General features: G+C 39.2%; 1 long non-coding RNA gene across 1 annotated transcript in view; it reads left to right on the forward strand.

The window, feature by feature from the left end:
- Positions 1–12,880: 12,880 nt before the first annotated feature.
- LOC130187760 (uncharacterized) overlaps positions 12,881–20,455 on the forward strand; it is a 104,453-nt gene continuing 96,878 nt past the window's right edge. The window contains exon 1 of the long non-coding RNA XR_008830497.1: positions 12,881–13,123. This is a non-coding gene — a long non-coding RNA (uncharacterized LOC130187760). The remainder of the gene's footprint in view (positions 13,124–20,455) is intronic.

Below are 20,455 nucleotides of genomic sequence, written 5' to 3' on the forward strand. Positions count from 1 at the left end.
TAGAGGCATGTCCAGCATATTCTTTCATTCATTCACTCATAATGTCACATTCAAATATTCTATTATCAGCAGTGAAAGAAAAAAGACAGGCGTCCGATGTACTTCAGATTTCCTGAATAAGAGGGTCACAGTAACAGAGCTATCAAGTGTAGAGAAATGTAAACTGGGTCAGATGAAACCAGTAATATTCCCAGATCATGTTGTTGGAGTGAGAGACGTCTGGCTGTGATGTCTAGTCATGATAACAGGCTGTGCCACCCCTCAGGCACTCGCTCCATTCCAGACAATTAAACACACATTACAGAACAGCTTTCACACACGTGACTGGCATGTTTTCATGTCTTTCATGTCTTCATGACAGCGGCCTTCAAAGCTGCAGTGTTTTTGGAGGATTTAAAGCAGATTCTCGTGAGGAATGTGAGCAACAGCAGCAGCAGCAGCAGCAGCAACAGCAGCAGCAGCAGCAACAGCAGCAGCAGCAGCAGCATGACAGGTGGGCAGTGCCGACGAACTGACAGATCATCGATCTCTTTTAACAGTCAGATGATCACTGACAAACACGACCTAGCAGGCGCTTGATGGATGGTTTTGTGCAGGTGGCGGCTGAATTCAACCTGTATGTTAACATGACATGTAGGTTTAACATCAAGTCAAGCAAGACACTCACTCAAGTATCACACTGAGCAGTATGACAACATCCTCCTATGAGTGACTGCTGATCAGAGCTCGAAACATCAGTTCATACAGATGTGGTTTAGAGTTTAAATATTCAGCCCACTTTATATAGTTATATTACATTCATACAGATGATACATATTGATTTATTGTATTTTCTATCAATTTTATTATGTCTTTATTATGTCTATTTCATTACAGTATGTTACTTTATACAATATGTACATTATTATATCTCGCGCTATCCCATTTTGCTTGGGAATATGAGGATATTGCACTGCTTGTTAAAATCTGTTACATTAATGCACATAAAAAAATCTGATTGGCCTTGGGTCAATAAGTTATCGTGCAGTTTGTACTTTACTGTTTTCTAGCTAATTATTATAGCTGCGTACAGCTTTCTAACTATAATTTATAGCTCTCCATCAGTGTATGTTTCCCAAAGTGTTCAACTATTCCTTTACATTTTTTAATGTAAAGGCACCAGGATTCAAAAATTTGGCCTCCTTCTCTCCCCTCTTATCCCCTTATCTCATTTTAATTTCTCTTTCTGATAACAAAGACTAATTGGGAAGGTTCATCCTCAGTTTGTGAGATGAGACACATCCCGCCCCCAGCTGGAACAATCACCTGGATGCAAAAACAAGCTGGACTCATACATTATACTGTACTTTTGCCATGAGGTGAGAATGACCGTCATCCAAGACGCCATCAACTTTAAAATCATCCGTACCAGTCTGAATTCAGCCTCATTTGAATGAAACACAAATCGAAGTTATGACAGTGTCGCACTAGTAGTAGCAGCAGCAGCCTACATCAGGACTCCCTGCTAATTAGCCCAGGCTCTCTGTGTGGCTCCTGGCCTGCAACACACTAATATATGGCTACCTGCCCTCTACAGATCACTATCACCATGGAGATCCACTGGGAGCTAAATAATTAAGGCCAAAGATATTAGTAATTATGTTACCTCTGACACAGGGGAACAAGAGGAGAGGAGAGGAGAGGAGAGGAGAGGAGAGGGGAGGAGAGGAGAGGAGAGGAGAGGAGAGGAGAGGAGAGGAGAGGAGAGGAGAGGAGAGGAGAGGAGAGGAGAGGAGAGGAGAGGGAGGAGAGGAGAGGGGAGGAGAGGAGAGGAGAGGAGAGGAGAGGAGAGGAGAGGAGAGGAGAGGAGAGGAGAGGAGAGGGAACAAAAGTAGAACAACAAATAAAAGAAAAACAAAAGAAGGAAAGAAAAAGAAAGGAAAAGAAAGAAAAAGGAGACAATCTCAGATGCCACCTGATGAAGAGAAGATGGTTTGGTCATCAATTGATAAAATCTTGAAAAAGTGACAAAACTGTGTAACATGAAGTTTGTTGTTTTCAACTGAACAATCATCATCAGAGCATGTAGTCAGACTTTATACTGATTTAGCATATTTCTGAATAATTTGCAATAATCATGCAGGTAAATTCTGATAGTTTTCTTTCTTTAGACTGAATAGTGAATAGTTTACAATGTTAAAAATAAATAAAATAATCTGTTATAATGCAATATATAGCAAAAAAAAAACACAAAAGTGCAATACTGTTACATGACAAGACAATAAAACATTGTTGGAAACATTTCAGGGTCTAGTTGATGATAGTTAAATTAACAGTAAACACTGAGTTGTGTGGCACATACAGGTTGTCCTCCTCCTGTACCCGGCTTTACCCAGAGATGGATATTCATTACTGGTCAGACCGGACAGGCTTTGGTGTAATTGTCTTCGGTATGTTTCTCAGGTTTGTGGATGGGCTCTGGCTCAAAAATGTTGCTGCTGAAAGGAATTCATCATCAGAATCTAATTAGGATTGTTGGGCTCTGTTTGGGTTTGGTAAGAAAACCTTCCTGTCAATGTCTCAGAGTCAAAGTTCTTTATTTATGTGACTGTGTGAGGTAAGAGTCCCTGAAATATCACAGCTCTCAGTGATCTTTAATTTTATTCAGAAATCAGTCTGAATGAACTCATAATGATGCCAGATGGAGGACTCCACTTTGGTTGGAGTTCTATCCCCATCTGCTGGATAAAACATGATGAAGCACTTAATTGACAGACTGCAGTGTGAAGGTTTTAATGTGGACTGAACTGCATTTTATCTTCGTTCCATCTTTATGTGTGTGTTCCTCAAAGGGCCAGCAATCAGGAAATCTAACGTTCAGGTTAATGGAACAGAGTCTGAAGGCCAAATGTGACAAAGAAGAAATCCCCATGGGACACGGAAACATGGATGTAGATGATGAATGAAATATTACTATTTGTTCTACATGCTGCTGCTAAGAAGCAGTTGATTTATGCTTTTACTGCATGAGCCGTATGGAAGAATTACCTGCTTTGCCGTGAGGAAAAGTCTGTTTTAAGGAAATTTGTTATTCCGGGGCAGAGAGCAGAATAGACGTTTATGCAACTAGCAACTAGAAAAGGGTCTCACCCCGGTGCCAGAAACACCTCCTGGGTGCCAAATAGCCTTGTTTTTAGAAAAGGAGCCCTTCAAAAATAGGAACATGCGAGACTTCTGATGACTCTGTAGTTTGGTGGCAGAAACATAAACTCTTTTCATAAAATATAACCCATAAATCTGTTTTACTGGCACAATAATCTTTCTTTTTCTGTGCATGTGTTTAATATCATGTAATAAAATAATCATTAGCCTTAAAATACCAACCAGAGGAAGCCTGGCTTGTTTTCGCATAACTAAGATATAATGCTGCGAGCTTTATTTAAACCCTATAGAGCCTGTAGACCAACACAGGCTGCATTTGTAACAGCAGACAGCTCAGTGTGGTGTCCCAATTTAAGGTATTTACTGATTCTCTTAATTTCTGCAGAAGAGAGCCTTTTGTGAGGCTGGTGTATTTCAAGTTTTATTGTGTGTCTTGTCTACCACTCTTGTATTTTCTTTTTTTTCTCTTTCTCGGCTTCTCCTGTTCCTGGCTTCAAATCCTCGTCTCTTGTTCCTTTGCCCTCTCGTAATTTTAAGGGAGAATTTCTGGTTAACCAACATACTCCGTTCCCCACAGTGGCTCAGACTGTGTGTTCCACTTGTTATTTCCATCCAGTCACCTCTCTCTGCCACATACCAGCTTTACTGTGTCTCATATAAAAACATGCACAATGGCTCTCAGAGTCTCATTCTCAGGGCTGAGTGTTGTTGTTGCTACCAAGGTACGATTTTATCAGCTGGAAAACTCACATTTTGTGGTATGGTAAAAAAAAAAAAAAAAGAGGGGGTGCCCACAGGGTTACAACCTTGTTGTTGTTGGCAGTATCCCACAGTTAGATAGGCCATTTGATCAAAGCTGCATATTAGATCAAAGTTTAACAATTTGATGTTTGTGATTTATTTTCCTTTTGTTGATGTGTGCCAAAGCAACATGTCCTTTAATATATTCAGGAACATTTGATACAGGAATCTCATGCATTTGCATAAAATGCTCAAAATGGGTTTAAGTTACACTTTTACCAGCATTCCTCCAAAAAACACATGAAACCACTATGTGTGGGATAATTACGTGATAATTCAAATGACATATAAGTAGTTTTTGTAAGAAAAAAATAAAAGAGATGATTGAAATGAAAAATATGAAGTACTTTTTGATGCTTTCAGTCATTTCAGCATTGTTGGATTGAATTCGACAGTAGCAGGGTGCATTGCTGTTTGATACCACCACCGGGGGCCCCCATAATTTTTAAATTCATCTCTGAATGTCTTTAGTCAACATTTTTAATATAGGTCACATGACATGTGCAATGTGAACATTTTGGCTCATATTGATGAATCCACACAGAATTATAACTTGAGTCTGCAGTTCCCCTGACCTCTGCTGAGCTCAGCGTTTTAGCATCTTTCAGCTCATTGTTTTGATATTACTGCCTGTGATGGTTCTGTTCTGGTTCACTGTCACCACTCTCAAACAGGCAGCCGGCTTTTAGCTAAAAAGCTCTGATAAACCCACTATAAACAGCCTGCCTGACAAAGTTAACAGCTATGGGGAACAGATTGGAGCATTTAACATCTAAAAAGGAGCCGGTGGAGACGGAAGGAGAGTGGATGTGTAGGAGACACATGATTCCAAATAAATGCTAATGTTGCACGCTGTATCTGACTAGTGCTAATAGGTTCATAATAACAACTTTATAATTTATTTAAAAGGTGATAATACTGTATACCAGCATTATGTTTACTGTGCTGTGGAATAGATGAGTCACTGATGCCACGGCCAGCAGGTCGATGACTTGTAACATGTTTGGTTCTGATCAATAGAAGCTTGTTTTGTAGCTTATGAGGTTCAGGGAAAATAATTCCTAATAGTTTTTCTGTGTCAAGTTAGATCATGTTAAAATTACTATTGGATGAAGGATGAGCAGCTCACAACTCTTTCCATTGATTGCTTATGCTTATGCATTTGGCTGAGCAGCGCTCACGTGAGGGGAAGTTTTTTTTTGGCTTGAGTGAAGGTGACCTCAGGGAAGAGTTGAGGGATTATTCTTCTCTGTGTTTTTCTCCGTTGGAGCCTTGTCTCATAACACTACACTAACTTGTGCTAGGGGACCAGGGGGTGGAAACAAACGAAGGGCTTCCCATGTGAAAGTGGTTCCCTCGCCGAGCGGCAAGAGCACTTGTCCTAATTAGCAGGAGTGAGTTACGGCTGGAAAAGCTGAGCTCAGACAGGCAGAGGCAGGCAGGGTGAGATGGAGCAGCAGAAGCAGCCATAGTGCCGCACAACAACTGTTTTAACGCTGTGGCCACTGACCTGCCAGCTAGCAGGACTCAGCTCCTGATCCAAGGCAGCAAGGCTGAGAGGCTGACACGGGACAGGGAGGTGAGACTTTAGCCGAAAGTTCTGACAGCACCTGGAAAATCTTGCATGGGTATCATTGAAGGTTATAATTAAGCTAACAGCAGCTTATGTGAGAAAGGTAAAAGACCGATGTATTCAGTGTAGGGTCAAGTGTACCGCGGGGATCTCCCATCAAACCCTCCAGAAGTTGGTCCAGGAACTGGAGTCTGGAGATGATGTAAGACCCACAAAGCAACAAAGACTCATTTGTGCCACTGTGCCACACAGTGCCTCACAGTGCCCTTCATATGCACCAGATTCTCTGTGAGATTATGTTTCAGGAAAAATACCTTGCAGTGCAGGAACCGTTTCAATATGTATCTTCAAGGTCAAAGAGTTGTTTTTGGACACCCTTCAAAAACAGGGGACAGGGGGCACATTAGGTCGCAGCCACATCCACAAGAGAGGTGACATTATGTATTCATCGGGGGATTTCTGACAAAAGACAACCCGTGTGGTGGGCCTGTGCAGGGCCAGATGCTTGAGCCCACGCTGGGCTAACATTACCAGCTGCTTGGCTCTACACTGAATCAACCAATCAAGCCAGACTTGAACTGATGTTACTGCTTTGGTTTGGTTTCTTGTGCAGGTCAAATATACGAGGATGGAGACTATCATGGACCTCCCCTGCCGCACATTGAGCTGCTGTGATGTGATGTCTAAGCCTTAGCCTACCTTATATGATGCATTTCTTGTTATTTCATGATGATTCACATTTGAGTTAAACTGATGTCACCTGCAGAATCAGCTGTATACACAACACTTGCATATAATCACCTTAGTGGATAGAAAAGACTAACATGTGAGCAAACAGTTGCCAATTAACACATCCAGCAGACATGGAACAAAATTAGCATCCATATCTAATCATGTTTCTGGCAAAATGATTAATTCAAGTCCTCTTCTTTTAGAGAGCAGTGAGAATGAACCGAAACAGGGAAGCTGTGGGCTGTAAAACCAGAATAATGAGCTGAAAGATGCTAAGACACTCTGTAGAGCTGAGGAGCTGCAGCACCAGGTGATAATTCTCTATATATTCTCTATAAAGTCAGATGGACATATTGCACATGAAACTGTTTGACCACTTGTTTTTGACCCTGTCACCCTTGTGTCTGAATTTCTATACAAAAGCTCCACCTGTCAGCGAAGTATAATTATTTTCACAACCAGATATGATGCACATGAACCAGAGACACACCTGGTGATTAAAAAACCATCCACACTGTTTGAACATGGCAGTAAAACACAGGCCATCCTCTTTGCAAGAGGTTAACAGGTACTGACCCTGAATGAATAAGTCACCTCTCAGGTTGTGTGTGTCTGATCAGTGTGTGTACGTTGATGACCAGCTGTGTGTTTCTGAGTCAATGTCTTCTTGGAGGAAAGCCTCTCGTGTGGTTGGAGCGCTGCAGCTGTCTTTGGAGAAGAGGGGGTGCGAGGACTCGTCTATCGTCTCTTCTATTAAACATCCAATATAATAATGCAGAAGTGGTGCAGGGAGGTAGGCCCATACATACATGTACAGTATCTGGCAGCAATTAGATGAAACCACCCATCTTTAGAGCTGAGGATCTATGGATAGAAGGTTTTGAACTGTACGTTGTATGGGTTGTAAAACCCTTTGAGACAAATTTGTAATTTGTCATTTGGGCTATATAAAATACCTGACCTGACTTGACTCTTGTTATTTTCAATTAGTAGCTTTTTGTTCGTTCATACTTTTCTCTATAGTTTTACAGCGGCGTTCAGCTCATTAATTTGTTTTTCCAGGCCTTAACTTTACTGCTTCGGTTCACTCTCTTATAGCTTGGGTCCAGATGTTGTATGCAGCTGTTTTCAGCAAAAAAAAAAAAAAAAAGGTTTAAAAAGCAACTGTACACTACCTGCTCAGGACCAAACAGCAGACAGACGCAGTTAGAGACTTAGCTGGTGGACATACTGGAGCATTTAGCAGCTAAAGAGCCAGGTATTCTTCTCAGAAGTTGGTTGAGAACAAAAACAGAGCTAAGAGAAGAGTCAAGTGGCCACAAACACAATTCCAAAAAAAAAGATAATGTTGCTCCGTGTCTTCTGGATATGTAAATAAGCAACTGTTCTAATTTCTCAATTTACAGTTTGTTTCCACCAGTCAAAATGTACGTTTAAAATACAGGCACATATAACTTTTTCCACAGTTTGTGGTGCTGTTGCCTAAATTTGTATAATATCTTGGTACTCACAAACACACCAGCATACTTATCTTTGTCGTAAATGCATATACAAATGCAACACACACACCACAGCACTCCAGTTAACCATCTGACAAGGGATATTAATGTTCTGTATTGCCCTATGAAGTATTCACCATCAGGCACTACAAAGTTGTTGAGTAGATTTCATTGTGAAGATAACATGTTGTTATATTGTTTGTCTTGAAAATAGAAAATTTGTGTTTCAGTGCCTGATGTCCTTTAACATGCACAGTTTGAAAAACCCAAATAATATGACAGAAACAAAAGACTGAGAACAAAAGGTTTGTTAACATTTTTTGGCTCCAACTGTGGTTATAATCTTGATCTGATTACAATAAATAGGGGCATTTACATAACAATGCAAGTAATCAAAGTGCTAGTGCTAATGGATAAAGACTGAATTGTTATTGTGCATGTAAACACATTCACTGTGATACTCTGTTTGATTTTTGGTTACAATTATGTTAGTTTTCTTTTGGCCAGGTGTTTCATTTAAAAAGAAAATAAAATGTAATAAAATAATGAAACCACAGCACCAAATCCTCTTTTTCCATCCTGGTCATCATGTGACCAACCCTCAAAATTGAAAACATCTAACAGATCGTCCCTGTTTTATTACTTTTCCATTCATTTTCAGGTATGTCTGTCTGTTAATTTTGTGATTTTAATGCGTCACTTACATTCTTTTGTGGATTGGTAAAGGGCAGTGGATTTCATATTGGAAGTGCACAATGATGTGTTTTTCCAATGCACGTGCAGGACGTCCAGGAAACGTCTGGCTGCAGCTGCAGTAACAACACGAAGCGGCTCGTGGCCTCTCTGCTCTACAGGAGCCTGTGCAGGGCCTTGACTGTTTTCAAACCAGCAGAGACCTTCTCCACAGGTACATGCTGTGATGTGTCATGTGAACGGCAGTCAACTCTGCCCCATTTGCAAAAACACATCTATAGGAGGTAAGTGGTGTTGCCCATAGGTGGGAACTGCAGTCAGAGTGTGATGAGCTGTAGGAAATGAAAAGGACACACTGTCTGAATGTGTTTCTGTCTGCAGGGTAAAGGCACATGGATTCTGCTTTTTGGGTTTTTATTTTCAGAATATTGGTGCATCTTTCAAACTGGACTTTGAAAGGAGTTCGACCTCAGCAGTCAGCCATGGGAACATCATCCGTGAGAACCCTTTCATCTCTGAGGGTTACTATCCAGCAGACAGACGTTATTAGGCAGCTTGCAGAGTGACCCCAGGCTACCATTCATCAGCTGTTGATTAGCGACATGCACCCTGTGGGTTGTGGAGATCTAATGATGCGCAGTCTTTTCCTGGCAGATTTAATCAATGACCTTTGACATCCCAAGATGGACCGAACTGTCCAAGCCTTTTACCACACATACACACATACAAGTGTGAAACAATGAAAGTAATTCAGATTACGGATGAATATTCTATTTTTTTTAAAATAGTTTATCCTGTATTATATTTTGGTTCATTTTTATTTTGATTCAATTCTATATATTGACAACTGTAATTTTTAATATGCCAAGTTACAGGTTCAAATTTATAATTTTTTGTTTTATTAATGTTCAACGGAGCAGTGTAAAGAATTTGGAAACCGAAAACACATGAAATTGTACAGTTCTTTATGTTGATGTGGGTCCTTGAACAACTTTTGAGGTATGTTGTTTTATTTCATATGAAAATCTCAAGATGTCTTAAGAGGTTTGAAACCCCCTTGCAGCCAGTAATGTACGAAAGACTCAATGTCTATGCGGTCTTTCTTCAAAAACAAGAAAACAGCAGGGAGCTTGCATGAAAATATTTCACTCGCCCCAACAGACAGTTTTTCATTGTATATATATATATATATATATATATATATATATATATATATTTATACTCCTCTTGGGATGTGAATTTTATATATATATATATATATATATATATATATATATATATATATATATATATTCATATCTTTTTCTTAAGTAGTCTTTGAATTCCAGTCCTGTAAGACTTATGACACACAATATAATATGAGGAATTCTTGAAGCAGTCCAGGGGAGCAGCCTGATGCCATTATCGATTTCTCAGATGTCTTTGTCAATAAGCTCCTTTCTTTGAGGGACTTGGATCAGAGGTTAATAAGGGGGATTCATGGTCATATGTAAGTCTGAGAGAGAGAGTTTTCTGAGGCAGAGAGAACATGCGAGTTATGATGCTGCAAACCATTGAAACCACATCTGTAACATCAGAGCCACCGTTCATCCGTAATCATATCGCGTTGCTTGAGTCAAGGTCTTTGCACTCCTCTTGGGATGTGAATTTTCCTGCTTTCTTTTACTGAAAAACGAAGAAAACTAAGACCAGTTGTGAACTTTTTTTATATGCATCACTGTGTCACTGTGAAAAATAGTATAAATAGATACTATAAGACCATAGATGAGATGATTGGTGACTCATATCTAACTCCAGAGGTATTGTTAGTGCTCATGTTTTTCCAGCTGAAAACCACATTTCCCATTAACCCTCTCCTCCCTTCAACAAATAATAAGCATGCACAGTGTCAAAAGAAGTCTTGGTGCACTGTGCCACCGCCCTCTTGTTTGGGCCACATCAAGCCAGGGGGCAAAATCTGTAAAATATGAGGAAAGACACGGAGACGACGGACTGACTGCTGGTTTTGGGTGGTACGCCGCTACATTTACGCTTCTATTTTGGAAAACTTGGCTGTGTCCAGATGGGAACTTCTCTGACAAGGAAAAAGGATTGGATAGAGAAATGTAAAGGAGAAATAACAACGGGCAGCGATACAGAGAGCTGGCTGCGGACGGTTGTTGTCGATCTTTAGTTTCTGCAGTTATCATGACTGTATTGGCCACTGATGGTCACAAAGTTATGATGACCCCCCCCCCCAAAAAAAAAAAAATCAACATGGAGATTTTACACTCTTGCACTTTCTTTTGCACAATTGCCTTGTCCTCCCTGCCAGTGACCGTGACTGATACATTACAGCAGCAAGGACACGATGCTCCACTAAACTGCAGTTCAACTGTATGAGCTTGGCTGATATGAAGCGCGTATTTTCATATAAACTCATGCCTAAAGGAGAGTGAAAGCCAAATAACCTCAAGCATTATAGGAGAGAAAAAGGTCACGTTACCCAGTGGTCGACATGTCTCACATCTTGTGTTCACGTTTGACTTTATAAACTGCATCATGACAAGAGCTAACCTTTAGGGAATTCCCTATAAGCAATTAAATATTTATGAAGAAACCTTGTTGATGTTCTCTTTTGACCGACTGCGTTTATACATGTGGTTATGAAGTCACAGTTACCCGCTGCGTGCATGGGCTGTGTGGGGAGGCCACGGCATGGCAACAACCAATTAACAGTTCTGACTCCAGCTGACCATAATGATGGGTCTGAATTTTAAACCCCCATAGAAACACAACAAACAGGGAATTTAAGGACAATACAGTGTTACTGCATTAAATAGTAAAATACAAAAACAAATTTAGCATTGACATTATTTTTAGTTCGTGTTGTCTTTAAGATGAAGAGAAATTGCATGCATGCCCCTTTGAATGGTCATTTAAGATGTTGATCTTTGCTCTGATGGATTCCATCTTCTTTGTGTAACAATAAGGTCAACTTCCTCAGCCACTAGGAATCATTGTCAGTATCTACCCGTTGACCTTCAACACTAATTAGGAACAACACTGGATTTTGAGTGACTGGGACGGACTTGATCATTCCAGGTTTTTACTTTTACTAGCCATTACAGCACTGATGCCTAAGTAAAAACATACTGGTTTGATATAGCCATCATGGAAAATATTATTCATGGAGAAAGTAGTTGATGGAATTGTAAGCTTAACAAAAAAAAAAGAAAGAAAGGATTTTATGCAATTTTATGCACAAAAAGCTTCACCTTTCTCTTCAATATCCGACACCTGTTTCTTAATATATTGTAATGCATCATTCTCTTTGTCAGCTCAGAGCAGTGTCAGTCAGGAGCAAAAATGCAATATCTCAGCTTTGGTGGATCTAAGATTGCATTCCTGGTCAAGTGCAAATTGAATTGCTGCTGAAAGGGCAGTTTGGCTCCAGCCAGGCCGTCGCAAAATGAATTAATTTTCAGATTCTGTCAGATTCTTGGAGGAGCTAGGTGAAGACAAGATCTGCTCAGAATCACTCACCTGTAAATGAAACCTTCTGCTTGAAGTACTGGATGGACTAGTAGAGAAGAATAGCTTTCTGATGTGCAATAAAAGCTCTATTAAAGCCGAGGTAGATTTTAGGTCACATCAGTGTCAGGGTCACATAAAAAAACGTCTGGGTGTGTCAGATGCTCCAGGAGATCTGAAAACTCTGACTTTCCTGGCAAATGCTGCATCATATTATGGTTGTTTTCCAAATAGCACATTTTATTTCTCTTACAACACCCACATTGGTACTTCTTGGATACAAGAATCAGCAATATTCCAGATTTTATTATATTTCAGTTTTCATTCTTTATGGGACATTTATGGAGCAGGCTGGCTGGCTAATTCAGGTATAACTCCAGTTTGCTGCTGCACTAACACATGAAATAGTCTGCTCCCTGAGGAATTGATTACGCAGTGTGTTTTGCAGCTCTTACATAAATTGTAAACATTAGCATGCCTGACTAACTAGCCTACTACCTACAGTACTAACCTCACGTTACTTCTAAAGCAAAACATCAACAACATTATGTGGGCTTACAGAATATGTTAGAAAAAGCCCAGTGTCTACCATAACATTATAACAGCTCTGTCCTGTTTTCTCTTTTGTTATTATCAAAGCAGGTTTACTGTTTAACATCTTACTGTACTAAAATTCAGAAGTGCTGCTCTATAATTTCCCTGTCATCTATAGACATTTCCTATTTAAGGATTAGTCAGACACAGCTTTACCAACAGACTCGCCTGGCTAATGTTTATTAGCTAGCTAGGCCTCATAAAAACCTGCCAGCAACAGCTGTCATATTCTGCAAAATCGACCGTCGTCAACTAGAAACGAGAAGCCTGCTTTTGTCTACTTCTGTCTGAAATCAAAGACCAATTCTTTCATAAAATTACTAACAATTTGGAGCAGAAATGTGCCATGGTTACCACTGTAAACTGCCTGTGTGCCGTTTTAGAATGGAAGGCTATAACGTAGCAACGGTAACTACGGAGGTGGGGCTTAGCAACCTAAATTGCATTTAACATTTATTGCGCTTGTGCCGCCATTTTTAAACGCCTTTTGCAGTTTGTTTTGTCCTGCTGTCCACTCTTTTTTTTAAAGGAATTACTCTACGCTGAGATACAGGGACCACTGCTTCACGTCAAGAACGTAAGTAATTGGTACTTGTGCTATTACGTGTCTACTTCATGTTGTTGAGAGTCTCTGTTGGTTTTAAGCTAATGCTGCCAAACCTGCTTAAGTTAGCTGTGAGCAGCTGTCTAGTTAGAATTGTTTGTTGACTGTTACCCATTGTTGTTTATTTCTGGCTGTTAGTTTTTGCAGCTTACGCCCACTCATGCTTGTGTTGTGTTGTTTGTGTTTGTATAGATTGTGAACTGATTCTTTGTAGCCTTGAACCTATATTTGTTATGGGTTGTTGCCTGGCAGGTGCGTTATCATGCTTTCATGCTGTTGATTTTGTTGTTGTGAAATGTGAATACTCATAATGGAGTAATTTGAATGATATGGGCTGAATTGGTTTCAGGCATATTGTAGTTCTTGTCTTTGTTTTGGACGGTTTCCTATGTCCTGTACTCATGGTGCAAGTTATAATGTAGGCTATGTTGTATTTAGGGATGTAAACATAACTGGTGTTGCAAATACGCCATTCAGTCATCATTTTCCTGTAACATCAGCTATACGGGAACTTAACAGTGTTTGCCTCACATAGTATAGTTACATTTTCTCTTTGAATTTCATTAGAGAGATACTGTAATTGTTCTTCCTATCACAATGACATCTAAAGTGCTATACTCCTTTATTGCTACAGTTTTACACTAGTGCTACATTCATTTGGGCTTATATCCATACACTGGTGGTTACCTGCTGCTTATCAACACTATTTCATATGAATGCTTTTTGAATGTTTAATGGTCAAGCAAAGAATTATCTACTGCATTCCTGACATGTTTTAATCTGCTGTTGCATAGCTGATGGCTTGGTTTATATGTGGATCTTAGTTCATTGATGATTCATTTCTCAGTGGTTTGGGGAATGGCCACATGGCTGTTGCCTTACACACACACAGTGCCATTTCTATGATATAGATAGTGTTTGTTTCTGTTGCAGTTTTGGAGGTTATTTTATTATTGTCCCTTCCCAACCCCAGCTGTGTTGAGCTTGGTGTTTGCTTGCCGGGAACGACAAGGCCAGAGCCAAAATGCTAAATATCGACTGAGCACATACTCAGTTTTGATTGAGTTTTTCCATGTGTGTTGATGACTGAAATCTGCTTTTGTTTTTCTTTACAGCTTGTGTTCTGTGCATGATGTTTGTAAAAAAAAATATATAATTCTGACTGGAAACAATGTGCTTCATATGACAAATTCTAAAGATACATAGTATAGTGCTCATATTGGTGAGGATGTTTAATATACATAAGCAATACTTTGAATTCTGTCCCGTTTCGTATGTAGCTCCTCTTAAATAACAGCTATGATTTTGATGAGGTGATTTGGTTCGGCTGCAAAAGACTTGTAAAGCTCATCTTGGTTTGCGTAATGAAGCTTTCATTCCCTGCCAGCAGTGGCCGGTGGCTCAGTGTGCTCTGCAGATTGTTGTAATTCTCCCATTACTGGCTATGCTTAACGAGAAGTTATTATCTGTCTGAAAACAATGGTGTGCCAAATGCAAAGATAAAAATGGCCTGTTTTTTGTACACATGTAGATGTTAGGCCAAGGTTACATTCCCTTATTTTCTGGCTTCGCATCTTATGAGGTTTGTAATGATTAATAAGAAATGGGGAGACACACCTGCTTGAAATCATATTACATCAATGAATGATGTCCCAACAAAGTGGCTGAATAAAACACAATTCAAAGAATAAATTGCTGCTTAAAATGAATGGCTTGGTTTGTAACTTAACACTGTGTGAATGCCTTGGCAGTTTCAAGCTCTTGCGTGTCTTGATGTTGACATTGATGCTTTAATAAAGTGTGGCCGGTGTGTCTGAGTTTCTATACATCAATGGGAACCACATCCCTATCCCAACTTCTGGCCTCTAATCCAGACGCTTGTAATCTGGCCAGTTGTGGCTTGGCTGACAGAACGGCAGGCAGCCCTCCGCTTGTGCTCTACATTCCCTCCCCAAACTCCACAGTGACCCATATAGACAACAAGCCCTGTTATTCGTCACTCCTCACAGCAACCTTGCACACCATCAGAGTGTCTGTTATGATATTTAATCAGCTGGAGAGCCCTGATTTGGCTCAGCTGGGTTTAGAACCAACTGAGAATTTTCTATATGCCTATATACATTTAAGAGACTTTGAAAATATTAACTTAAACTATATCACCTTTGACAATCTCTGTTGGTAGGCAGAGTTTTGCCAGTGTGGACTTAACTTCATAGCTTTCTAGTACAACTCCTGATCTGGATACAACAGTTTTGATTAGGGCAGTAACGATTTTTCAATAACGATAAATGTGCAGATTATTTTTTTCAAATCAGTCAGTTAATCATTATGTCTATGAAATGTGAATAATTCCAATTTTAAATTCCCAGAGAACAAAAGCATGTGTACAACTTACCATCAGTCTAAACCTCAAACATATTCAGTTTACTTTCATATATGATGAAGAAAAGCATCAAATCATCACATTTATGAAGTTGATACCAGAAAATGTTTGACTTAAATTAATCGATGATCAAAATAGTAAGTCGATGATTTAATTTTATGCTGATAGACTAATTAGTTAACCGACAGCTCTAATTAATCATTCAAGTAAATAATTCAAGTCATTTATCTTGTAGAACTTTCAAATATTCTCTGTTTGCAGATTCTTAAATATGATGATATCTTTTCAAATTCAATATATTTGTGTCTTGAACTGTTTGTCAGGCAGAACAAGCAATGTGAAGCCATCACCTTTAGATCTGGGAATTTATGGGTATTTTTCAATACTTTTTGGAACTTCATAAAATAGATGATTAATTGTTTAATCAAAAAATGACCCACAGATTAATCATCTGTGAAAACAATCATTAGTTTGAGCCAGGTTCCCAGTCCATCTCCAACTATGAGCTATAGTGGCCTGAAGTTTAGAGAAATATTTGCACAATAAAAAAAGAAATGGAAATGAGATCCAACAGAAATCCAGCAGGAATGTCTATTTGGTCTTTACAATCAGGCTTTTTTGTCTTTTTAGGCTGAAAAATCTTGCAGGAAAAGGCCAGGACTTGGAATCCCTCAACTGTTTTGGTACATTTGGTACTTTTTGTACCAAAACAGTAAGGACTGGAATGTGAAATTATGAAACCAATATGTGCCTGACGAAGGGATTGCTTAGTCACTGGTATTGATCATGGGTCCAGGAGATTGTTTATGTTATGTAATAGTATTATAATCTGTTATTTGAGCTATTGGGTAGCATAGTTGTAACTGTCTCTTTTGGAAGGTTTTCTCATCTCCTCCACTTTATCCCTATTCAGTTTTCATTGAAAATTTGGCGGTCTTTCTGCGTAAGTGCTTGGGTCAACAGTTTGGTTAATCACTCTTATTGTTGAGAAAAATAATAATAATAATAAATAATGTTCATAATAATAAAGTGAACACAAAACAATAGTAAAAAAAAATTTCAGTCGGTGGCACTAATCTCATTATTAAACTTGTATTTAAACTGCACACAAAGACATAAAAAGGCATCATGTTTGTCTGACTATGTTCGGGGAATATTTTTTCACCAAGACTATTTTGTTATTCTACATGTGAATCCCCAGTTTGACCTTGTTGTTTATGAGGTGATGCCGTAATTGTTTTCAACATTCTATCACTATCCAACTGCTTTCACTATGAATTTTGCATTCCCCTGCAGATTTAAACTGATTCCTATGTGTGTTTGTGTGGTCTTATATGAACACACAAACACAATTGGCTGCCATGATACAATGGACCAATGTGGATCACTGAGAGCCTTTTTGAACAGTTTGGGTTTGAAATGGATATGTACTATATAATGAGTGGTATGATCGCCCCCTGAGACCCATCAGGAATCCGTGCAGCATATGATTTCATGGAGACATCGTATGATAATGGCTGGTTGGTTTGCATAGTTTTAAATGCGAATTGGGAGTGGATGACAACAATATCCGTGTCTGGTGTTTCTCAGAAACTTTGTAGGCAAGGAAACAGTCGATTTACAAAGTACCACAGCTGAGGTCAAATAAGAAATTCAATGTGTTAATTTGTTCTTTCTTTTAATGTTTCACTTTTTCCAGTTGATGTAAATTTTTATGGACATTTAGGGCGAGGATCAGCCATAGACTGTATATAAAAATGGATCAGTTTAGCAGCCTGAATGGAATTATATTTCTTCAATGTGGATTAAGACTTGTAAAATTTAACGGCATTATGTTCCTCCACTTCTCTCAGTTTATGGAAACATTGCTTCGAAGAAGTTTGTTAAAATTCTAGCACACTCACTTCTTTCTTTCTTTCTTTTGGTCCACTTTGCCAGTTAAAGTGAACATGAAGTTCAAACCTGGACAGTGTTAGATAGTCGCACCGAGGCACTTGATCTCAGTCTGTTTCAAGAAAACTGTTTGCATTATTCTTGCATTGTTGGCATGAGAGCATAATATAAAACAACTATAGGTGACAACCCAAAAATGTGGAAGTTTATGGGGATGTAGAAAAAGATGTTGACATCTGATAGCCATAAATTCCTCATGTTCAGGAAGTTTAGCAAAATGAATCGAAGGCATACCTGGAGGCACATGAGGTGAAATCTACTCAGGTTATGTGCCAAGAAATTATAGTATTATCAACTGAGTGATAGATATACAAGCAATACAGTTGTGAAGTAGCCACTTCTATATAAAGTATTTTTACCCACCCACAATTCAATGCAATCCTCAGTCCTCCTCAACATAACACAGAGGTCTTGTGGCCACCAGTTTGAACTATTTCATTTCCCTTTCTGAGAAATCATGTTTCAGTCACTTTTTTAATGACGGATGGCTCTAAATACTACTAGCCTTGGGCAGGGTTGTTATGGAGAAGAAGCCAGTCAGAGGTGCAAATCAAATAAAATTAGAGCTGTAGTAAATTCAAAACACTTGATTGTTGGAGTTTGGAACAAAACATGGCTCCAGTGTTTCAGAATTCCTAAAGTAAATTGATGTAAACTGCAGATTTTGTCATCAGTTTTCTGCTGTGGCTTTCGCCAGTTGTTAATGGTCCACAAAAAACAAATTTTAAGCTGATTGGATGTGATTCACCAAAATGATCCTTGAGAGTTACAGTTAATTACTTTGCTTACATTTTTGTGTAGGGTTGTGTTTCTGACTTTTTTCTTTTTTTTTTTTAAATAAAAAAAGGAGAAATTTTAATTTTGAAAGTGATTCTTTTGTTCGTTTTTTTTTTTTTTTTTATAAGAGAGAGAGAGAGAGAGAGAGAGAGAGAGAGAGAGAGAGAGAGAGAGAGAGAGAGAGAGAGAGAGAGAGAGAGAGAGAGAGAGAGAGAGAGAGAGAGAGAGAGAGAGAGAGAGAGAGAGAGAGAGAGAGAGAGAGAGAGAGAGAGAGAGAGAGAGAGAGAGAGAGAGAGAGAGAGAGAGAGACTTTGACCTCCAACAAAGGTCAGCCTGTGGACATTGCAGTTATGTGGTACCTTAACGATGAGGCTACCAGACCGCTGAAACCAGATATTTGCCCATCTTTTATGCTCATGATTCAAGCCAAGGTTTGATGCCAATGCAAACCATGTTAATGCTTTGTCAGTCACCTACAGGTATCCACACAATAAATAAACAGTACTTTTATTTCTGAAACCAAAGTGTCCAAAAAAACTTCTCCCACTTCACATCTTTATTTGTGAGTCCATCTAACTATCACTAGTTTGTTTACATTGGGACACAAATACTTCTTTATCTTCTAATATTATTACTTCATCTCCTCTGATTGGTCTGGTGTGCTAGAGATACCTCTCTGCTCTCTACATCTGCCTGCTATTAATTTAATTTTGTCCTTGCCTGCTTCAGCAGTAACGAGAAGTAGAATCGCATAATTCAGTTCATGCCAAGATTTTAAATATGGGTCAGTTTTGACAATCAGATGTGTGTTTGGCCTTGCAAGACGTTGGGTGTATGGTATTAATACAAAGTGTAATCGTTATTCTGGATAAACATTTAAAGTTAGTTATGGTTAGTTTGGTTGCCGAGCCAGTGTCCGTCAGTCCCTGGCAGATGAATTTGTTATTCATTTAGATTCAAGAGAGCATACTAAGTTCAGATATTATTCAAAGAGTTCAGTGGGATGAGATGCCTTATAGCATCTAGGCCACCCAAATTTTATCTAATCAGATAGGATATTGAATTAGTTTCATTCTCTTGTTTGGAATAAAACTGAAAGCTTTGTTATTTTATGTAGGTGAAAAGGCCTTTCTCAGCAATGTAACTTAATCCTATAATATGTTTGATTACAGAAGTTGATGTTTAGAAAAGCAATTAACACAAACTGTGTGAGCTGATGGGGACATGGTGTTTACAGCAGAAAAGGCCTCCTGTTGGGATAAGGCTTTCTCTTTTGATTATAGACCTTTTTTTCCCTCAACACTTGAAAGCAAAAAAACCCATTAACAACTTGGGGTAAAAACAGTGAAAAAAACCAAGCCTGGCATCTTTTCCGGCAGCGATGCCAGTCATTGACTGCTGAGATGTGGTGTTAACGTGGCATACCCTCTGCAGTGCAGCCCTCTCTTAGTCTGTCCAGCTTCCTGCATACATACAAATCTCTGTAGGTCTGGCTTGCTGAGCGGGTCCCTTGCTGCGTGTGTTTCCTTGTCTCGGTTTCAGGCCCCGAGGTGAGATCTCAGAGCAGGGCTGAGGATCATACAAGGACAGGCGCATCTGGAAAGTCTAAGCTGGCTGCACTTGCCAGTTAGTGAGGTGGTGCTAATGAAAAGCAGGACTCTGCCTACCCTTCACATTGCCTGGTTAGCATTAGTTAAGCCAATCATATGTACTTCTTAATGTACTTCCATACTCTCCCAGTCTGACCATGCTTCAAAACATTTAAATCGTTTTTTCCACCTCCAGTATTTAGAATATATTATTATGATTTTGCAAGCCAGTTTCAACACAAACAGAATATGCATCACACTCTTTGTGGTCATAATGTCGAGACAGCAGGACAAAATTTACAAGAGAATTATACACTTGGACTATAGGGTTAGGGTTAGGCTCCAAAAGTTATAATTTGGTTGCTTGATATTGTCTGCAAAATCATTGCATGCTAATGTTAGACGTGCTGTGGCTAATACAACATGTTGTGTGTACATTTAGCTGCACAGTAAGAGAGATTGTTAGTGGTTTTAAGATTGAGTAAGTACACAAGGCACTTTTCCTTTCCCTTGGATGTCAGAGTAAGTGACATCCCAGTCACATGGCATTGCATTTGTGAAGGAACTACGAGGCTACTTGAGAGTATACACTGTGTTTATTTA

This window comes from Seriola aureovittata, chromosome 19 (assembly GCF_021018895.1).
Source record: "Seriola aureovittata isolate HTS-2021-v1 ecotype China chromosome 19, ASM2101889v1, whole genome shotgun sequence".
Classification (NCBI taxonomy): domain Eukaryota; kingdom Metazoa; phylum Chordata; class Actinopteri; order Carangiformes; family Carangidae; genus Seriola; species Seriola aureovittata.